This window comes from Protomyctophum parallelum (genome assembly GCF_964188405.1).
Source record: "Protomyctophum parallelum genome assembly, chromosome: 8".
NCBI classification, from domain to species: domain Eukaryota; kingdom Metazoa; phylum Chordata; class Actinopteri; order Myctophiformes; family Myctophidae; genus Protomyctophum; species Protomyctophum parallelum.
Genome location: NC_139703.1, coordinates 36,566,317 through 36,588,816, shown reverse-complemented (window position 1 = coordinate 36,588,816; position 22,500 = coordinate 36,566,317). Strand labels below are relative to the sequence as shown.

At 43.7% G+C, this 22,500-nt stretch overlaps 1 protein-coding gene across 1 annotated transcript in view; it reads left to right on the top strand.

The window, feature by feature from the left end:
- Positions 1-22,500, top strand: part of LOC310863856 (arf-GAP with coiled-coil, ANK repeat and PH domain-containing protein 3-like) — a 145,219-nt gene that overhangs the window by 1,026 nt on the left and 121,693 nt on the right. The window lies entirely within an intron of this gene.

The window sequence follows — 22,500 nt, the reverse complement described above, 5'->3', positions numbered from 1 at the left end:
GTTTAACATTACATCCTGACAGTTTTCTGAAAAAGCTATGTTTCTATGTCAGTCATCCTTCGATCTTTAAAAAAATAGCAGACCTACAAGCTCGTAATAGCTATAAAGCATAACATAATGTTAACACCACAAGGGGTTCCCGCCCCAAAATGGGTCAAAGACAAAGTCAAAGCCTATATCACTCTATAGCCGTTTGTATGATTATCATTTTTCGACCGTGGTCGAGATCAAGGATTCCACAATGCCACAACGCCAGACTTTCCGGTCCTTCATTAATTCGCCACCCCCAGTTCCTTCTTTACTGATGCATGTTGTGTCCCTAGTAGCGGTGACATCAGGGAACGACAGTTTCCTATACCTCTGGTCTGCTTTGAGGCAGGACTCTATGATTAAATAGACTATCGACAGAGATGAGATGTCCTTCTACCTCTGGTCTGCTTTGAGGCAGGACTCTATGATTAAATAGACTATCGACAGAGATGAGATGTCCTTCTACCTCTGGTCTGCTTTGAGGCAGGACTCTACGATTAAATAAATAGACTATCGACAGATATGAGATGTCCTTCTACCTCTGGTCTGCTTTGAGGCAGGACTCTATGATTAAATAAATAGACTATTGACAGAGATGAGATGTCCTTCTACCTCTGGTCTGCTTTGAGGCAGGACTCTATGATTAAATAAATAGACTATCGACAGAGATGAGATGTCCTTCTACCTCTGGTCTGCTTTGAGGCAGGACTCTATGATTAAATAGACTATCGACAGAGATGAGATGTCCTTCTACCTCTGGTCTGCTTTGAGGCAGGACTCTATGATTAAACAAAAAATAGACTATCGACAGAGATGAGATGTCCTTCTACCTCTGGTCTGCTTTGAGGCAGGGCTCTATGATTAAATAAATAGACTATCGACAGAGATGAGATGTCCTTCTACCTCTGGTCTGCTTTGAGGCAGGACTCTATGATTAAATAGACTATCGACAGAGATGAGATGTCCTTGTCGAGGTGCTGTGGTTGGCCAGAGGGGACAGGATATAGGAGTCTAGATATACAGCTATCTATCTGGTCAGTGCCCACTGGAGGGTAGAGGAAACTAGCCACTGTGCCAGCCACACTCCTCTGCCCACGTGCCCAATCTGGCCGCTGCTGCACTCACTGTGTGTGTGTGTGTGTGTGTGTGTGTGTGTGTGTGTGTGTGTGTGTGTGTGTGTGTGTGTGTGTGTGTGTGTGTGTGTGTGTGTGTGTGTGTGTGTGTGTGTGTGTGTGTGTGTGTGTGTGTGTGTGTGTGTGTGTGTGTGTGTGTGTGTGTGTGTGTGTGTGTGTGTGTGTGTGTGCGTGTGTGTGTGCGTGTGTGTGTGCCAAGAGGAAGCAGAGAATGCACTGATAGATAGAGAATCTACACCAGGGAACACCAATTCATTATGCCAAAGAATAGTGCATGTTGTTGTTGTTGTTGTGGTGGTGGTGGTAAATGGTCTCTATAGTCTGTCTTCATTTTGCACTGGTATAGTTAGTATAGAATGAGCTGTTGCATTTCCCCTGTTTCTCCAAGTCCCTGTTCCCTGTTTAGTCGTCTCTGTGTCGCTTTCTATGTCTCCTCTTTCCTCCCTCTACAATGTGGTGGTTGTTAGACGGTCTCTGGCATTTTGCCGTGTGTGTGTGTGTGTGTGTGTGTGCGTGTGTGTGCGCGCCTCTTTTCTTCCTCTATGGCATGTAGTGTTTATCCTAGGTAGTCGTGTAAATGGACCGACCAACAGCTCTGTATGCAGCCCATATAGTCATACAATACATGTATGTATACCTTGTTGTTGCATGTCAATTAACAACATGTAGTTATAAAAGCTCACAACGCAACACCTATTTCTGCTAAATGTTCACCCATACTTTGACATAATAATAGCCAGGAATAGCTGTAGGGTTGTTGTTGGTGGTGTGGGCCGGGCGGCCGTGTGGCTAATGGTGGTGAGAGCAAAACAACAGCTGCAGTAGCCTGAGTAGAGTCACTAGAACACACTAACACAGGTGACAGGCCCGTCAACGTAATGATGGATGGTCTGGTCTGTCTCCCCCCTCACACACACACACCCAGCGCAGAGAGGGAGAACAGGAAAATATGGACAAACAGCAGAACACTTCCTCTTTCCACTCTCATCTCATTTTCCCACAGCCGCCCACCCTGTATGTGAAGAGTATAGTCAGTGGCGTGCACAGATAGACACTAGGGGGTGCTGCCCTTTTGGCAATGTGCTCTTAAAAAAAAAGAAAAAGAAAAAAACATGTTTTTCTTAACCGTCTTCCTGCCATTGCCGAAGCCCTTCGGCAATCAAAGCCTCAATTTGATAATACACCTTGCTGCCATTGCCGTAGCCCTTCGGCAATTATACTTTTATAGTGCATATGATCGATCGAGCCATAATGCTACTCACGTTAGCCGGTTAGCTAGCAGTGTTGTTAGCACTGCAATGGATCGTTCAGATTAGATCGCGGTCGCCATAAGAATCCATTCTATCCGTTTCTTTCAATCGCCTGTATCTCCTATTCCTTGTCCCAGATGGCATTTTTGGTCAAACCAGCGTTTCTTTGACGGCACAGAGCCGACGTTGTGCAGTGCTATATGTACCGGCATTGATTCGATTATGTAAACAAAGGTTGTCTTGGCAACGTAAAGCTGGCAGGGATAAGCTCACTTCCGGTTGAGGCAAAATGTGGCTTTTCAAAATAAGAGCTCAAATTAAAAAAATGCTGGCATGAATTAGGTCCTAATTTCTCAATAAATGGCAGCAGTAAAAGGGTTAATTTGTATTGTGTGGACCATGGTGACATTGATCAATTCTTGATAAAAACGCTTCTACTATGTTATTTAGGCCCCCACAATCTAAAGCTAATATATGTTTCTATGTCAGTGGTTCTTCGATTAAAATAAAATAGCAGACCTACAAGCTCGTAGCGCGCCACTCGGTGGCGCGCTATGAGCTTGTAGATCTGCTATTTTTCAATAGCTAAAGCATACCAAAATGGGTTACCGCCCCAAAATGGGTTAAGGCAACCAGCCGGTTCCACTCGCTGCACAAGGTGCCCTTTTTTCATTTGAGCACCTGCCCCTCTAAATGTCTGTGCACGCCACTGTATAGTGTTATTGGGAAAATTCCACTATTCCACTATTCCACTATATAAATGCACCATTTACCACCACTGTCTGTCAACACAGAAGCTGAGGTTGCACTTTCTTTGAAGCCGGCTTACAGGCGATGATGGATGGATGGATGGATATATGGATGGATGGATGGATGGATGGATGTATGGATGGATGGATGGATGGATGGGGGTTTGGTAGGAATTAGTCTATAGACCCGGGCATCGTTACGATGTCATACACACAGTGTTATGATCAGGTGTGTACCGTGTATGATGACTACACGCCACGGCCATAACGATATTGTCGTGATAAAGGGGTACAGCGCAGCGGGCGATGCAAACGATGACCGTGAGAATGGGCTCCTATGCAGCACACGGAATAAAGTCTTCCTGCTTCCGGGTTCCTTCACAGGTGTTACCGATGGTACTACTTTAGTGCAGGGGTTTTCAACAGGTGGTCCGTGGACCATGGGTGGTCCGTGGACCATGGGTGGTCCGTGGACCATGGGTGGTCCCTGACCATGCATTTAGTAATGTAGGATTTGTTCATTTTGTTGTTATTTTCATTCCACTATTCAGTATTTTAGCCGTGACGTGAGCGCCCCCCTCCTGAGATACTTCTGGGTCCTATACTTTTGTGTCGCTTTTGTGTCCCCCATAGAGTTATACTGCGACGCTCCGTCGGACTAAATCTGAGATGAAAACAACCACGAATGTCTAATTCTACCGCTTTCCTCGCAACAACAAAGCTGCGCTGCTCTCCCAAATCTGGCTGTGACAGGCCGTCTGCCCCACATGGAATACTATCGCCATTTTATTTTATTGTGTCAACTAAATCCTCATTAATGCCAACTAGATTCAACCTACTAAAGTAATTCTAAATTCATTCTAAATATGCCCCCGAAATGCTCGGCCTGCTGATTGTTCAACACTGGAGCAACATGGGGACGAGAGAGCTCCAACTCTCTCTCTCTCTCTCTCTCTCTCTCTCTCTCTCCCCCCTCTCTCTCTCTCTCTCTCTCCCTCTCTGTATTCCATTTTACATCCTTTTCCTGTCACAGCAGCTCACAAATCTCTCTGCTGTGTTTTTTTGCACATTGTTGTATTTCACCCAACAGGTATGGGAGGTTTGTTTTGTCATTAGTCATGTTTTCAAACTCTCCCTGGGTGATTGTAATCCGTGGGAAGTACAGTATGTGTCTCTGATGTCTTGGTACAGTGGACAGACAGTATGTGTCTCTGATGTCTTGGTACAGTGGACAGACAGTATGTGTCTCTGATGTCTTGGTATAGTGGACAGACAGTATGTGTCTCTGATGTCTTGGTACAGTGGACAGACAGTATATGTCTCTGATGTCTTGGTACAGTGGACAGACAGTATGTGTCTCTGATGTCTTGGTACAGTGGACAGACAGTATGTGTCTCTGATGTCTTGGTACAGTGGACAGACAGTATGTGTCTCTGATGTCTTGGTACAGTGGACAGACGGTTAGGAAGTGTGCTCTCTCTCTCTCTCTCTCTCTCTCTCTCTCTCTCTCTCTCTCTGCAGGTTTTAACCTGTGTGTGTGTGTGTGTGTGTGTGTGTGTGTGTGTGTGTGTGTGTGTGTGTGTGTGTGTGTGTGTGTGTGTGTGTGTGTGTGTGTGTGTGTGTGTGTGTGTGTGTGTGGACTGACAGTCGAGTGTGTCAACTCAGCTGTATGTGTTTCTCTGTCAAAGAGAAAACATGCATTGTATGCATGTATGTGTATATATATACAGTATACAGGGCAGGTATACAGAGCGTACAGTGCATCCGACAGCTCTTTCATGGTATAAGCCTCATACATGCACTGACTGTACCTTATTATAATAACAAGGTACAGCCAGGTCTTTCATCACCTTTTTTTAATTCAACCTTTTAAATTCTGACTCCACCTTTTGTCTGTTCAGATGAGCTCTGAAGCTTTTCTGCAGCACATGAGTCACCTGCTGCATGCTGCCTTTCATTGTGTGACAGAACCTTCTGGTACCAAGACAGTTCTGTAACAGAACCTTCTGGTACCAGGCCCGCCTGGCAGCCAGGGCTTTATCCCATTTTAGGCCTGGCGTCAAAATTCTGTCTTCTGAAAGTTTTCTGAAATACCTCATGTTTCAGTATCAGTGGTGCTCAATATTTCATGTCAAGGACCCCAAAAAATATATGTAATTGGTCCAGGCACCTTGGGGCCTCTAGGCCGTGGCTCAGCGGTCCAGACACCTTGGGGCCTCTAGGCCGTGGCTCAGCGGTCCAGGCACCTTGGGGCCTCTAGGCCGTGGCTCAGCGGTCCAGACACCTTGGGGCCTGGGCCGTGGCTCAGCGGTCCAGACACCTTGGGGCCTCTAGGCCGTGGCTCAGCGGTCCAGGCACCTTGGGGCCTGGGCCGTGGCTCAGCGGTCCAGACACCTTGGGGCCTCTAGGCCGTGGCTCAGCGGTCCAGACACCTTGGGGCCTGGGCCGTGGCTCAGCGGTCCAGGCACCTTGGGGCCTGGGCCGTGGCTCAGCGGTCCAGACACCTTGGGGCCTGGGCCGTGGCTCAGCGGTCCAGGCACCTTGGGGCCTGGGCCGTGGCTCAGCGGTCCAGGCACCTTGGGGCCTGGGCCGTGGCTCAGCGGTCCAGACACCTTGGGGCCTGGGCCGTGGCTCAGCGGTCCAGGCACCTTGGGGCCTGGGCCGTGGCTCAGCGGTCCAGACACCTTGGGGCCTGGGCCGTGGCTCAGCGGTCCAGACACCTTGGGGCCTCTAGGCCGTGGCTCAGCGGTCCAGGCACCTTGGGGCCTCTAGGCCGTGGCTCAGCGGTCCAGACACCTTGGGGCCTGGGCCGTGGCTCAGCGGTCCAGGCACCTTGGGGCCTCTAGGCCGTGGCTCAGCGGTCCAGACACCTTGGGGCCTCTAGGCCGTGGCTCAGCGGTCCAGACACCTTGGGGCCTGAGCCGTGGCTCAGCGGTCCAGGCACCTTGGGGCCTCTAGGCCGTGGCTCAGCGGTCCAGGCACCTTGGCCGGTAGTCCAAGTCTGGCAGTGTGCCGCGGGTTCGACTCCCGATCCCGACGGCCTTCACTGCCTGTCCCCCCCCATCTCTCTCCCCCATTTCCTGTCAGCCTATACTTTCTATCCCTCCATACTTTAAAAAAAATAAAGGTGAAAGTGACAAAAAAACATTAAAAAAACAAACAGAGGCTAATCAATACAACGATCATATCAAACAAACAGAGGCTAATCAATACAACGATCATATCAAACAAACAGAGGCTAATCAATACAACGTTCATATCAAACAAACAGAGGCTAATCAATACAACGTTCATATCAAACAAACAGAGGCTAATCAATACAACGTTCATATCAAACAAACAGAGGCTAATCAATACAACGTTCATATCAAACAAACAGAGGCTAATCAATACAACGTTCATATCAAACAAACAGAGGCTAATCAATACAACGATCATATCAAACAAACAGAGGCTAATCAATACAACGTTCATATCAAAAGTGTAAATATGGTTTACAGGCAATCTGGAAAGGCTTCCAAAAGCATCGCGTTGCATAACTGTGATCTGTGTGCATCCCCAGATTCATAACTGTGATCTGTGTGCATCCCCAGATTCATAACTGTGATCTGTGTGCATCCCCAGATTCATAACTGTGATCTGTGTGCATCCCCAGATTCATAACTGTGATCTGTGTGCATCCCCAGATTCATAACTGTGATCTGTGTGTATCCCCAGATTCATAACTGTGATCTGTGTGTATCCCCAGATTCATAACTGTGATCTGTGTGCATCCCCAGATTCATAACTGTGATCTGTGTGCATCCCCAGATTCATAACTGTGATCTGTGTGTATCCCCAGATTCATAACTGTGATCTGTGTGCATCCCCAGATTCATAACTGTGATCTGTGTGTATCCCCAGATTCATAACTGTGATCTCATGTGTGCATCCCCAGATTCATAACTGTGATCTGTGTGCATCCCCAGATTCCCGGCACAGCCTTGGAACAGCGCCACAGTGGCTTACAGTTACAGTATGTCCAACCCACATGTACAGTACTAGTGCTAAAACCAACCGTAGCCACACCCCAGTTACAGCTCTCTCTCTCTCTCTCTCTCTCTCTCTCTCTCTGGGTGGTCCTCAGACGAGCCCTCCATCGTCGCCTCCAGTCATCCCGGTTCTCCGTTCATCCGGGCCAGATCGTTGGTGCTTTGAGCTCCCGGGTCTTTCTTGAGTACATCCACACAGTGGCGTGCACAGATATACACTAGGGGGTGCTAGAGCACCCCCTGCCCTTTTGACAATGTGCCCTTTTGAGAAAGAAAAAAAAAAGGGCGGGAACCCCTTTTAGTGTTAGCATTATGCTATGCTTTAGCTATTGAAAAATAGCAGATCTACAGCGCCTGCACCGAGTGGCGCGCTACGTGCTATTTTAGAAAAATCAAAGAACGACTGACATAGAAACATAGCTTTTTCAGAAAACTGTCAGGATGTAGAAGACATTTTTAGAATCTGATCTCAGGTCAGAAACATTTTTGTAAAAAAAAATCTTGTTTAAAAAAATAATCTGCCTAATGATGACTGGTAGACGGTTTCTAAACTGCCCACAGCCCTCCTATGAGACACAGACTGAGTAGAAAAAAATCGTGCCAAGATGGGTTGAAAAGTGGTGAAGTGGTCCTTTAGTTTAAATGCCATTATTGACATTGAAGGGAACATGTACGTCATGTAGACGAGGTAATGGGCTGACCAATCACAATACAGTCAGTTGTTCATGAGATCATGTACTGTACGATGATGAATAATGATTAGAGAACCTCTCACTTCACACGGGTGTGATTTATTTGATCAAAAACGGAACTGATTGCTTTAAAATGGTCCAAATTATCAAGTTATTGTATTTATATAATATATAAAAAATATATGTTATATGTATATTGTATTTATTTCCGAGATGTCACTGCATGGCGAGTTGTCATTGTGTGTGGACAATATCCCTGATGACCTGATTCTGTCTGGACATTGTCTGTCCACTCTGTGGACAATATCCCTGATGACCTGATTCTGTCTGGACATTGTCTGTCCACTCTGTGGACAATGTCCCTGATGACCTGATTCTGTGTGGACATTGTCTGTCCACTCCACACTGACCGCTTGTCTGTCCACTCTGTGGACAATGTCCCGACCTGATTCTGTGTGGACATTGTCTGTCCACTCTGTGGACAATGTCCCGACCTGATTCTGTGTGGACATTGTCTGTCCACTCTGTGGACAATGTCCCGACCTGATTCTGTGTGGACATTGTCTGTCCACTCTGTGGACAATATCCCTGATGACCTGATTCTGTCTGTCTGTCCACTCCACACTGACCGCTTGTCTGTCCACTCTGTGGACAATATCCCTGATGACCTGATTCTGTGTGGACATTGTCTGTCCACTCTGTGGACAATATCCCTGATGACCTGATTCTGTCTGGACATTGTCTGTCCACTCCACACTGACCGCTTGTCTGTCCACTCTGTGGACAATGTCCCGACCTGATTCTGTGTGGACATTGTCTGTCCACTCTGTGGACAATATCCCTGATGACCTGATTCTGTCTGGACATTGTCTGTCCACTCTGTGGACAATATCCCTGATGACCTGATTCTGTCTGGACATTGTCTGTCCACTCTGTGGACAATGTCCCTGATGACCTGATTCTGTCTGGACATTGTCTGTCCACACTGCCTGCTTGTCTGTCCACTCTGTGGACAATGTCCCAAGCTGATTCTGTGGACATATAGTCAGGGGTTCATTATGTGAAAATGTCTGTTTCCTTTCTCCTCTCCTTATCTGTGTCCAGACGGGTCAGTGAGTTCACACATGGTTATGGGAAATGAGATCTGTCTTTCAGAAACACGTCTCCTTCTTGTCCTCAGAGGACGGAGCAGATCTGTATTTCCCCGTCGTTTCCTCCAGAGCGTTCTCCCGTTGAGTCACACAAGTACACAGTAATAATCCAGTGAGGGATTATTCGCCCGCTGTATTGGCATCGGACACGCAACGTCTTATACGTCGTCATTTAGTGCCCTAAACAAACCAAGAACATATACTTGGCTGGCAATTGGTTAAGTGCTCTATAACCAAACATTAAAAACCCCATAAATGGTAAATGGTGCATTTATATAGCGCCTTTATCCAAGGCGCTTTACAGAGATTGTGCATTACATTCACCCATTCACAGTTCACACACACATACACCGATGGCAGCGGAAACCATGCAAGGCACCAACTAGCACATCAGGAGCAATTAGGGGTTCAGTGTCTTGCTCAAGGACACTTCGACAGTAACTCTGGGGGAGCCCGGGTTCGAACTGGCAACCTTACGGTTACCATCCAGGCACTCTACCCCTGAGCCACCGCCGCCCGTACGACGTAGACTACGACGTAACCTTCAAAAGGAGAGTCTATAGCCTACTCGCTAGCAGCCCTCAAAAAGATTAAAGTAAAAAACAACCTATTCATGGTTATGCCTTTAAAACCAGAAAAGCATCTTTTTCACTTTAGATGTTGCTGCTGTATGCGTATAGCAACATGATTTGTTTTAAATTCATTTTTATTCAAATGATTTTTTTCTAAAAACGTATAGGTGAGGATTTAGTAGGCGTTTTTTAAACGGCCTCAGGTCTATGTGTATAAATGTATAAATGAACATTGATGATGTTGCTGTGTAGTTGTACAGTAGTTGTACAGTAGTGTAGTTGTACAGTAGTGCGTACTAGAGAGACACAGAATGGTTGCCTAACGTGCCTTCTGTTTTGTTTTGTACAGTGAGTAGCGTGGCATGAAACAATAATCTGCTTTTATTGTACTGTATAGATCCGCGTGAGCCTGAGAGAGAGAGGGACAAAATGTAAACGACAGACGATGTGGCCTTTTATCGTTGTCTTCTGTCTGCATTGTTCACGCCGGTCGGTCACAGACAGACAGACAGACAGACAGAGACAGACAGAGACAGACAGACAGAGACAGAGATCTGAACCGTAAGACTCAAGTCTCTGGGTCTGCAGCGTGGCTGCTGGAGATATCCGACGGAGCCCTGATTTCTATCGCTGGAAATCGCCGGCTCTATTTATATCCCGTACCTGCGTCATCACCTTTAATCCTCCCTCTCTCTCTCTCTCTCTCTCTCTCTCTCTCTCTCTCTCTCTCTCTGGTGTCCGCTTGCACTGGTTGTCATGGCAACTGCCTCTCTCCCCCGGTCCAACTCTCCCCCCCCCCCCTCCTCCTTTTTAATCTTGTGTTTTTAATCAAGAAAGGGGCCCTTTTTTCCTGTAACAAATACCGCACGCACGCACGCACGCACGCACTCACACACACATGCTCACACACATGCACAGGTCGCACACGCTGGCACACACAGGTGTGTGCCAGCCAGTGGTCGGTGTTCTACTGCAGAAACTAATACATGCCCACACTATAGGATCACTATAGGATCACTATAGGATCACTATATAGGATCACAGACTCGCGGCCATCAATACCATATCAGTTAATGGCAAGGTGCTACCTAGATGCAACTTCCAATGGCAGCCCATTCATCCAGACAGATGATTGTATTAAACAAACGTCAAACTCACCAACATTGCAGCTGTACGTAAAGCTTGAATTATTGTCTTTCTATCCTCAAAGTGTTTGTTTCATAAAAACCCACTGTAGACATTTATCAGTTATGAGTTACTTTGTGTCCTGCAGGTGCCGGAGTTTGGGAGTGCTCGTTAGATATGACTCAACTGTCCTGTGTACCACCTGTTTTGAATTAGCACATAATGTATGGGGGGGGGGGGGGGGGGGCTGGAACAACGATAGGTGTGATAGTGATAGGTAAAGAAAGAAAAGAAAAGGCCTTGCACACTGTCTCCCAACCCACTGTGAGCTGTGTGAGACTCTGTGTCTTTCATGTCTGAGTGAGGTCTGAAAACATGTTGCTTCAAAGAGAGGCTACTGTACTGTACTGTGCTGTGCTGTGCTGTGCTGTGCTGTACTGTACAGGGTGGAGTTACTGGGTGTTGGAGAAGAGCAGGGATCCACTGGATGTGGTCAGCGACTCAGCGTTGCCATGTCGGCTTATTATAAGCGACTCCGGGCCCTCTTTTCTTTTCTGTACCTTGCCTGTAAATATAGAGGGTATATGCACGTGACATCATCATCATCATGTCATTTAAAACCAGTGTTTCATATAATGTCGTTTAAAACCAGTGTTTCCTATAATGTCATTTAAAACCAGTGTTTCCTATAATGTCATTTAAAACCAGTGTTTCCTATAATGTCATTTAAAACCAGTGTTTCTATAATGTCATTTAAAACCAGTGTTTCCTATAATGTCATTTAAAACCAGTTTTTCCTATAATGTCATTTAAAACCAGTGTTTCCTATAATGTCATTTAAAACCAGTGTTTCCTATAATGTCATTTAAAACCAGTTTTTCCTATAATGTCATTTAAAACCAGTGTTATGTCATTTAAAACCAGTGTTTCATATAATGTCATTAAAACCAGTGTTTCATATAATGTCATTAAAACCAGTGTTTCATATAATGTCGTTTAAAACCAGTGTTTCATATAATGTCATTTAAAACCAGTTTTTCCTATAATGTCGTTTAAAACCAGTGTTTCCTATAATGTCGTTTAAAACCAGTGTTTCCTATAATGTCATTTAAAACCAGTGTTTCCTATAATGTCATTTAAAACCAGTTTTTCCTATAATGTCATTTAAAACCAGTGTTTCCTATAATGTCATTTAAAACCAGTGTTTCCTATAATGTCATTTAAAACCAGTGTTTCCTATAATGTCATTTAAAACCAGTGTTTCCTATAATGTCATTTAAAACCAGTGTTTCCTATAATGTCATTTAAAACCAGTGTTTCCTATAATGTCATTTAAAACCAGTGTTTCCTATAATGTCATTTAAAACCAGTGTTTCCTATAATGTCATTTAAAACCAGTGTTTCCTATAATGTCGTTTAAAACCAGTGTTTCCTATAATGTCATTTAAAACCAGTGTTTCCTATAATGTCATTTAAAACCAGTGTTTCCTATAATGTCGTTTAAAACCAGTGCTTCCTATAATGTCGTTTAAAACCAGTGTTTCCTATAATGTCATTTAAAACCAGTGTTATGTTGTTTAAAACCAGTGTTTTGTCATTTAAAACCAGTAAACCAGTGTCACACATTTTCATGTCAAGGACCCCCAGATTAATGTTTTTGTCACAGGAACACCCCCCTCCCCCCCCCCCCCCAACAAGATTAGCGTTGTTGTTGAAATGTTCCAAAGAATATTCCACCTTTTGTCACATTTGTTTTCCAAGATCGTTGGGAAAATAGCCGATCTACAAACCTGTTGTGAGCTTGTAGATCGGCTATTTTTCAAATGGCCTATAGTCAGGCTTCTTTTTTGGGCTTGTTTTTTTTTTCATGGACCTGGTTGCTTATTTCTCTCACACAATCTGGCAACACTGGATGTGGTCGCCTGTATTCATTCCACATCCATGTGCAGCAGCATTGGGGAATTCCCTTTTAGGCTAGCGGTGGTTAAGATGTTGCGGCTTTCCGGAAAGCGGGAGACCCGTGGGTTCAAGTCCCGGGCGTTATACGTACTGTACGCTCCCCGGCTGCCTGTTTTGAACTCGCGTGAACCCTCTCAGTTATTCTGACCATGTCACGATATGGCAGAACTGCAGAACTCATAACGCATCACCAGAGATTAAAATAGGGTGCATTTTGCATCCCAAGACGCAGTTTATAGTTAAGGGACGCAATAAAACAACGACCTCTGCATCCTCCACGGGATGCACTACTACTGTACTACTGTACTGTTTTTTTTATTCTAGTTGATTTTGCTATAGCTTTAGTTATAATAATCATATATGTATACGTATATACAGTCAATAAAAAGGATTTATAATAGAGCGCCAAAGTCGTGACGTCACTCTCTCATACCCTGGTGCTGCCTGGTTCACGGAAGTAATGTATCTACTGTATGGAGATGGAGAATAACATGGGCTCATCTTAAAGTCGGTTGTTGGCATCGACAGAGTGCATTTCTAATTGCTCCTGTCCTGTGCGTGCGTGTGTCTGTTGTCTGTGTGTCTGTTGTCTGTGTGTCTGTTGTCTGTGTGTTTGTTGTCTGTGTGTCTGTTGTCTGTGTGTCTGTTGTCTGTGTCTGTTGTCTGTGTGTCTGTTGTCTGTGTGTCTGTTGTCTGTGTGTCTGTTGACTGTGTCTGTATATTGTTCCTATACTGGCTTTAAACGTGAGAACATTGATTTAGCACATGAAGGACAGAGGGATGAATCCCCAACGCCACAGATTCTGTGACACGTGTGTGTTTGGGGGGGGGGGGGGGGGGGCTTAACTATGTGGACCCATATCTGAAATAGGATTTTCTGCTCACCACGCACTCTGATTCAATCAAGTGGATAGCCTACAGAACACATATCCTATTAATACTCACACACCATGCACCACTAGAGCCTCTAATACGCTCCAACCCCTAGAATAGATCCACACTCTCTCTCTCTCTCTCTCTCTCTCTCTCTCTCTCTCTCTCTCTCTCTCTCTCTCTCCCGTTCAATCGTTGCGTGGTGTGCGTGCGTGGTGTGCGTGCGTGCGTGCGTGGCGTGCGTGGCATGTGTGCGTGCGTGCGTGGCATGTGTGCGTGCGTGCGTGCGTGGCATGCGTGCGTGCGTGCGTGCGTGCGTGGCATGTGTGCGTGCGTGCGTGCGACATAATGGATGGTAGTAGTTAAGGGGAGCCTCTCGTGGTCTTGCCTGCAGGTGGAAGGTGTTGCATCATCAGGTCATCTGGACTGGATACGTCTCTAAAGATTCATGTTTTGTTGTTGTTGTTTATTCTTTTCAATCGCTTTATGGTTTTATCTATAGTAATCTTTATGGTTTTATCTATAGTAATCTGTATGGTTTTATCTATAGTAATCTGTATGGTTTTATCTATAGTAATCTGTATGGTTTTATCTATAGTAATCTGTATGGTTTCATCTATAGTAATCTGTATGGTTTTATCTATAGTAATCTGTATGGTTTCATCTATAGTAATCTGTATGGTTTCATCTATAGTAATCTGTATGGTTTCATCTATAGTAATCTGTATGGTTTCATCTATAGTAATCTGTATGGTTTCATCTATAGTAATCTGTATGGTTTCATCTATAGTAATCTGTATGGTTTCATCTATAGTAATCTGTATGGTTTCATCTATAGTAATCTGTATGGTTTCATCTATAGTAATCTGTATGGTTTTATCTATAGTAATCTGTATGGTTTTATCTATAGTAATCTGTATGGTTTTATCTATAGTAATCTGTATGGTTTTATCTATAGTAATCTGTATGGTTTTATCTATAGTAATCTGTATGGTTTTATCTATAGTAATCTGTATGGTTTTATCTATAGTAATCTTTATGGTTTTATCTATAGTAATCTGTATGGTTTTATCTATAGTAATCTGTATGGTTTTATCTATAGTAATCTGTATGGTTTTATCTATAGTAATCTGTATGGTTTTATCTATAGTAATCTTTATGGTTTTAGCTATAGTAATCTGTATGGTTTTATCTATAGTAATCTTTATGGTTTTAGCTATAGTAATCTGTATGGTTTTATCTATAGTAATCTTTATGGTTTTAGCTATAGTAATCTGTATGGTTTTATCTATAGTAATCTTTATGGTTTTATCTATAGTAATCTTTATGGTTTTATCTATAGTAATCTTTATGGTTTTATCTATAGTAATCTTTATGGTTTTATCTATAGTAATCTGTATGGTTTTATCTATAGTAATCTCGGACTTCGCCACGCGATGATGATGATGATGATGATGATGATGATGATGATGATCAGTGGTGGAAAAAGTACTCAATTGTTTTACTTAAGTAAAAGTACCAATACTGCAATTTAGAACTACTCCGTTACAAGTGAAAGTACGGAATTGAAAATGTACTTGAGTAAAAGTACAAAAGTATCGGCATCAAACCCCACACGTAAAGAAAATATATGTACTTAATAGAAGTGAGGACGCTGGCGTCGACTGTTTGCCGATTCACCTCCCAACGTATGAATGAATGAACCTTCACCTCCCAACGTATGAATGAATGAACCTTCACCTCCCAACGTATGAATGAATGAACCTTCACCTCCCAACGTATGAATGAATGAACCTTCACCTCCCAATGTATGAATTAATGAACCTTCACCTCCCAACGTATGAATGAATGAACCTTCACCTCCCAATGTATGAATGAATGAACCTTCACCTCCCAACGTATGAATGAATGAACCTTCACCTCCCAATGTATGAATGAATGAACCTTCACCTCCCAATGTATGAATGAATGAACCTTCACCTCCCAATGTATGAATGAATGAACCTTCACCTCCCAATGTATGAATGAATGAACCTTCACCTCCCAACGTATGAATGAATGAACCTTCACCTCCCAATGTATGAATGAATGAACCTTCACCTCCCAATGTATGAATGAATGAACCTTCACCTCCCAATGTATGAATGAATGAACCTTCACCTCCCAATGTATGAATGAATGAACCTTCACCTCCCAATGTATGAATGAATGAACCTTCACCTCCCAATGTATGAATGAATGAACCTTCACCTCCCAATGAATGAATTAATGAACCTTCACCTCCCAACGTATGAATGAATGAACCTTCACCTCCCTATGTATGAATGAATGAACCTTCACCTCCCAATGTATGAATGAATGGACCTTCACCTCCCAATTAATTAATTAATGAACCTTCACCTCCCAATGTATGAATGAATGAACCTTCACCTCCCAATGTATGAATGAATGAACCTTCACCTCCCAACGTATGAATGAATGAACCTTCACCTCCCAATGTATGAATGAATGGACCTTCACCTCCCAATGTATGAATGAATGGACCTTCACCTCCCAATGTATGGATGAATGAACCTTCACCTCCCAATGTATGAATGAATGGACCTTCACCTCCCAACGTATGAATGAATGAACCATTATAAGCGCTTTGAGTAGGCACATAGTGCATATAGAAAAGCGCCATAAAAATTCAATTCATTATATACTTACAAACGTACAAATGTCCAGCCATAGACATATGTGACACATACGTATTATGACTATGAATAATCACAGCACATGGGCGACAAAAAGTGATAAAAAAAAGTAATCATTTGTGACGTTTTGAGAAAGTTCAATGAGTTTTTTGCCATGAATCCATGCAGCACGAAAACAAATATGAATTATCAAAGCGGTTCCAGTGCGAGCGAGGCCATTGGTTGGGTATGATTACCAGATGTACTGTTACTGTACTGTATTGACACAGTGGTCCACCAATCCTGGGCTGGGGGTGTAACCATGGAGACGCAGAAAGGAATTGGATGTCTCTCAAGAGAAATCAGAGCCAAGTGTGAAAAGAAAATATGTGTTACATTGATTGAACCGTCCATCCATCTGTACTGTCCAGACTGTACTCTCTCACTCTAAATAACTAACACCACTGAGAGTAATGCTGGCACAGACCTGGCGACGTGTGCCAGACCTGGCAACGTGTGCCAGCCAGCTGGGCCTGTTGGAAGTCCAATTAAAGCTATTAACTCAATTGCCTCGTTCAATTTCTGGGCTGTTTCTTTTTTTCATTCTTTCTTTCTTTCGTTCTTTATTTTTTTCCTTTCTTTCTCAACTTGGCTTTTGTAGAATACTTTCTTAATCCAGAACATGTTTGCGACGTGTCCTTGGAGCCCTGCCCAGGTCTGAGAAATGCTTTTGTATTCTCCTAAACCACACAGTTTGAAGTAACTGACTTTTTTTTTTACCGGTAGGCAAATTCCAGTTGCTTTTTTTTGTTTGTCAGCTGGCTGGCTGGCTGACTGACTGACTGGCTGGCTGGCTGGCTGGCTGGCTGGCTGGCTGGCTGGCTGGCTGGCTGGCTGGCTGGCTGGCCGGCTGGCTGGCTGACTGACTGACTGACTGGCTGACTGGCTGAAAGACTGGCCGGCTGACTGGCTGGCTGGCTGACTGACTGACTGGCTGACTGGCTGAAAGACTGGCTGGCTGGCTGGCTGGCTGTCCGACAGGTTGGTCAGGACAAACATGGTGGAACATGTGCTGCTTGTTGAGGGTTGAGGGTGACCTCTGAACCCTAAGCCCCTGCATAGAGGGTTGAGGGTGACCTCTGAACCCTAAGCCCCTGCATAGAGGGTTGAGGGTTGGTGGGAAACGTAGTCCATGTGGACCACCAAGCGCTCTGCTGTGCAGCTCTCTGGGAAACGTAGTCCATGTCGACCACCAAGCGCCCTGCTGTGCATTGTCTGACTCACTTTTAGACACACGTGGACATTAGTGTGTGTGTGTGTGTGTGTGTGTGTGTGTGTGTGTGTGTGTGTGTGTGTGTGTGTGTGTGTGTGTGTGTGTGTGTGCGCGCGTGCATGTGTGTGTTATGCGGTATGCGGTACATTCACACATGCATAACGGATGGAAATCTTGTGCATATATAATATACTGCACTGTATGTGTGGACACATACACACACAGACACACACAGACACACACACACACACACACACACACATACTGTACAATACAGTATGCAGGCCACACTGAAGGATATGTCTGTCATAACGTAGTGCTTTTCTTCACCCCTTTGGCTGAGTGGTAGATGTGGTAGATGTGTGGTTCGAATCCAGCCGTTTGATTGATTGATTGAAATATTTATTAACAGTTTGCAGAATTACAGTACATTTCAAGCACAAACTCAATACAGACTATAAAGACTGTTAACTGTGAGTGGACGACCCAATTAAGCATTACACTTGTTTACAAGAGGGTCCACCTTGTTCAATTCATCAAAACATTTACAAATAGACACTTCTATATAGTCAAAGAACAGAACAGGAATTCATCATAAAGGAAGCAAAAAGGGAAAAGAAACATATACAGTGACGGGAAAAGGGGGGGGGGGGGATTCAGATTTTACGGGGGCCAGTTTCGAATTGCAGCCGTCCGTAGGTGCCCTTTGAGAGCGGTTTTGAAGGAGTCAAGGGATTCACATTAATGACACACAGTTTAGCCACAGCGGGTTCCTATAACACCAAATCTAATTTGTTCAGATCTGAGCCAAGTCTCCTGAGGAGGCGTGGCCCCCACCTTCACTTAATGTGGCCCTCAGGTTAATATCAGAATATTGATATAATATTTGATATAATATTGGTTTCAGCTGATTACTAGTATTAACCCATTTTGACCTGGGAACGATTCTGCAAATGTCTTCTAAATCCTGACAGTTTTCTTGAAAAAGCTGTTTTTCTATGTCAGTCGTTCTCAAACACTTTCATGTCACTTTTCACGATTTTTCAATAGCTAAAGCATAACATAATGCTAACACCAAAAGGGGTTCCCGCCCCAAAATGGGTTAAAGTGTTATTGTCTTTTTTATGTCCAATGTATTTGTATTTAGTTCATAAAGTTAACATAACTATAACTAAATGCATTTGTAATTAAATAATAAGGTTACTTTTCAGGATTCCAATTAAAAAATATTCAGGATTTCAATTCAAATATAGCAAAAATAGCTGATCTATACAAGCTCAAAACGCATCGCAGTGCGACGCGTTTTGAGCTTGTAGATCGGCTATTTTTTGCTACGACAGTAATATGCAATGTGGCCCCTCTGGAGTCAGTGTGGAAATATATTGGCCCTCGCCATCGTCACAGTTGCCCAGCCCCTGGTCTACATAATAACTACCTAACTAACCCTCGCCATATTTTCTAAGTTTTTATCCCACGATTTTGTAACCCAGTTTTCTTTTCACCCAGTGCCAATTATCTAATGTAATCCTGGGCGCTACACTTCCTCTGCCAACCTGGGGGGGCAGCGGAAAAGGCCCTATCGCCAACCCCCGCCTTTGGTATGGGCACCGATGACGCGGAGGAGGGAACACGCCGCCAGTGCCCACAGCGTCCCCAGCGGGAATCGAACCCAGGACCTTCTAGCTGTGAGGCGACAGCACTACCAACTGTGCCACCGTGCCCCCTTAACTACCTAACTAACCTCGCCATCGTCACAGTTGCCCAGCCCCTGGTCTACATAATAGCTACCTAACTAACAAAGGCAAATAAAACAATAGACACTTCATAAACACATGGAAAACGGAAGAAAAATCACTGCACTCCATCTTTAATCCATTCAGGCCTGACATCGAAATTAGTCTAATAAGTCTTCTAAATAATGACAATTTTCGGAAAGATTTGAGGCACATTTTAGCGATTTTTCAAAAATAGCAGACCTATAAGTTCATAGCGCGCCACTCGGTGGCGCGCTATGAGCTTGTAGATCTGCTATTTTTCAATAGCTAAATTATAACATAATGTATGTAACACCAAAAAAGGGTTCCCGCCCAAAATGGGTTTGTCTGCACCACGTGCTTGAACATGATAAATGTGGCATTGAACCTTTAATTCTGCTACAGTTATTGTTGTGCCAGTATAGACACTAATCTGTATATGAGTAATAACGTTGCCATGTTTGTGAGCCGTTGTTATTCAAGCAAATTCCAGGCAAATTTGTTTACGTTGAAGTAATTTCGTTCACTCAATTTATAAAGTAAACCATGGTGTCTATTGTCTGAGACGTACGGCTGTTTGTAAAGTAAACCATGGTGTCTATTGTCTGAGACGTACGGCTGTTTGTAAAGTAAACCATGGTGTCTATTGTCTGAGACGTACGGCTGTTTGTAAAGTAAACCATGGTGTCTATTGTCTGAGACGTACGGCTGTTTGTAAAGTAAACCATGGTGTCTATTGTCTGAGACGTACGGCTGTTTGTAAAGTAAACCATGGTGTCTATTGTCTGAGTACGGCTGTTTGTAAAGTAAACCATGGTGTCTATTGTCTGCATGAGTACGGCTGTTTGTAAAGTAAACCATGGTGTCTATTGTCTGCATGAGTATGGCTGTTTGTAAAGTAAACCATGGTGTCTATTGTCTGAGACGTACGGCTGTTTGTAAAGTAAACCATGGTGTCTATTGTCTGAGACGTACGGCTGTTTGTAAAGTAAACCATGGTGTCTATTGTCTGAGACGTACGGCTGTTTGTAAAGTAAACCATGGTGTCTATTGTCTGAGTACGGCTGTTTGTAAAGTAAACCATGGTGTCTATTGTCTGCATGAGTACGGCTGTTTGTAAAGTAAACCATGGTGTCTATTGTCTGCATGAGTACGGCTGTTTGTAAAGTAAACCATGGTGTCTATTGTCTGAGACGTACGGCTGTTTGTAAAGTAAACCATGGTGTCTATTGTCTGAGACGTACGGCTGTTTGTAAAGTAAACCATGGTGTCTATTGTCTGAGACGTACGGCTGTTTGTAAAGTAAACCATGGTGTATATTGTCTGCATGAGTACGGCTGTTTGTAAAGTAAACCATGGTGTCTATTGTCTGCATGAGTACGGCTGTTTGTAAAGTAAACCATGGTGTCTATTGTCTGAGACGTACGGCTGTTTGTAAAGTTAACCATGGTGTCTATTGTCTGAGACGTACGGCTGTTTGTAAAGTAAACCATGGTGTCTATTGTCTGAGACGTACGGCTGTTTGTAAAGTAAACCATGGTGTCTATTGTCTGAGACGTATGGCTGTTTGTAAAGTAAACCATGGTGTCTATTGTCTGAGACGTACGGCTGTTTGTAAAGTAAACCATGTTGTCTATTGTCTGAGACGTACGGCTGTTTGTATAGTAAACCATGGTGTCTATTGTCTGAGTACGGCTGTTTGCTATGAGGTAATCACAGCTCCTCTCCTGCAAGGGGGACGACGACTTGGAAGTGGAAATTAATCAAAAGCCTGAATTAACCCGTTTATTAAACGCTATCTGTGTCACGTTAGCTTTTAACCACTTTAACCATTATTTTATACTTTAGCTATTTAAAAATAGCATACTGCGCTACGAGCCCTGCATGTACATATGTACTGCTTGTACAATTTTTTTGAAAATGTGTGCAAATCTTTGAATATAATTATATATATCTTTTTTTTAAAGCAAACATTTGTAAACCTAGATATTTGCTTCTGGGAGATCCCTATAGATCGTTGGGGGAGTCAGCGGCCAAATACAGATAATTGTGGAGCTCCTTGACATGAAATAGTTTGACAACCACTGACATAATAGAAACATGAGGTTTGACAACCACTGACATAATAGAAACATGAGGTTTCACAACCACTGACATGATAGAAACATGAGGTTTGACAACCACTGACATAATAGAAACATGAGGTTTGACAACCACTGACATGATAGAAACATGACGTTTCACAACCACTGACATAATAGAAACATGAGGTTTGACAACCACTGACATAATAGAAACATGAGGTTTGACAACCACTGACATGATAGAAACATGACGTTTCACAACCACTGACATAATAGAAACATGAGGTTTCACAACCACTGACATGATAGAAACATGAGGTTTGACAACCACTGACATAATAGAAACATGAGGTTTGACAACCACTGACATAATAGAAACATGAGCTTTTTCAGAAAACAGTTTGAGAAGATTTTAGAAGAAGAATGTCGTTTTAGAATCAGCCTCAGATCTTAACGGGTAAATATATCAACAATAGTTAAAATAGTTAGGAACCAAACCATGCAGTCCTGCTTTCTGTCTGGTTTACTTCTCCTTTTGTGTGTCTGACGTCAAACCCAATGAAACTATCTCCGTATAGGCAACCGTTAAAAAACACATCCCACACACACACACACACACACACACGCACGCACGCACGCACACATGCACGCACGTGCGCGCGCACACACGCACACACGCACTGACACACCATGCATTCCTCTGTTGTTTGTTGGCTCCAGGTCCCCGGACCACCTGGAACCCCCTCCAGGACCACCTGGTTGAGAACCACTGATATACAGCATGCCAGTAGCGGCTCTTGGTGATGTTGGGTGGAGGGGCTGCCTAAGAAATCTTATGCTACGGGCCAATATACGATAGTATATGCTGATTGATTGATTTATTAACAGTTTGTTGTGTTTGGTGTGCGGTCAGCTGTCTGCCCCAAGGAAGAATTTCAAACTCACAAAACGTGAGTTGTTATATCCAAAATGGACGATATGCTCCCAGTCTCTTAACTTCATTTTCCCCTCCACGGACACGGGACAAAACGGATTATAAAGTAAATAATAAACGTATTTCATTTAAAATACTTCCACCCGCCATTCTTTCACATCATAAACAACCACACACGAGCAGGTGCTGTGATTGGTCAATAGCCAATGACCTCA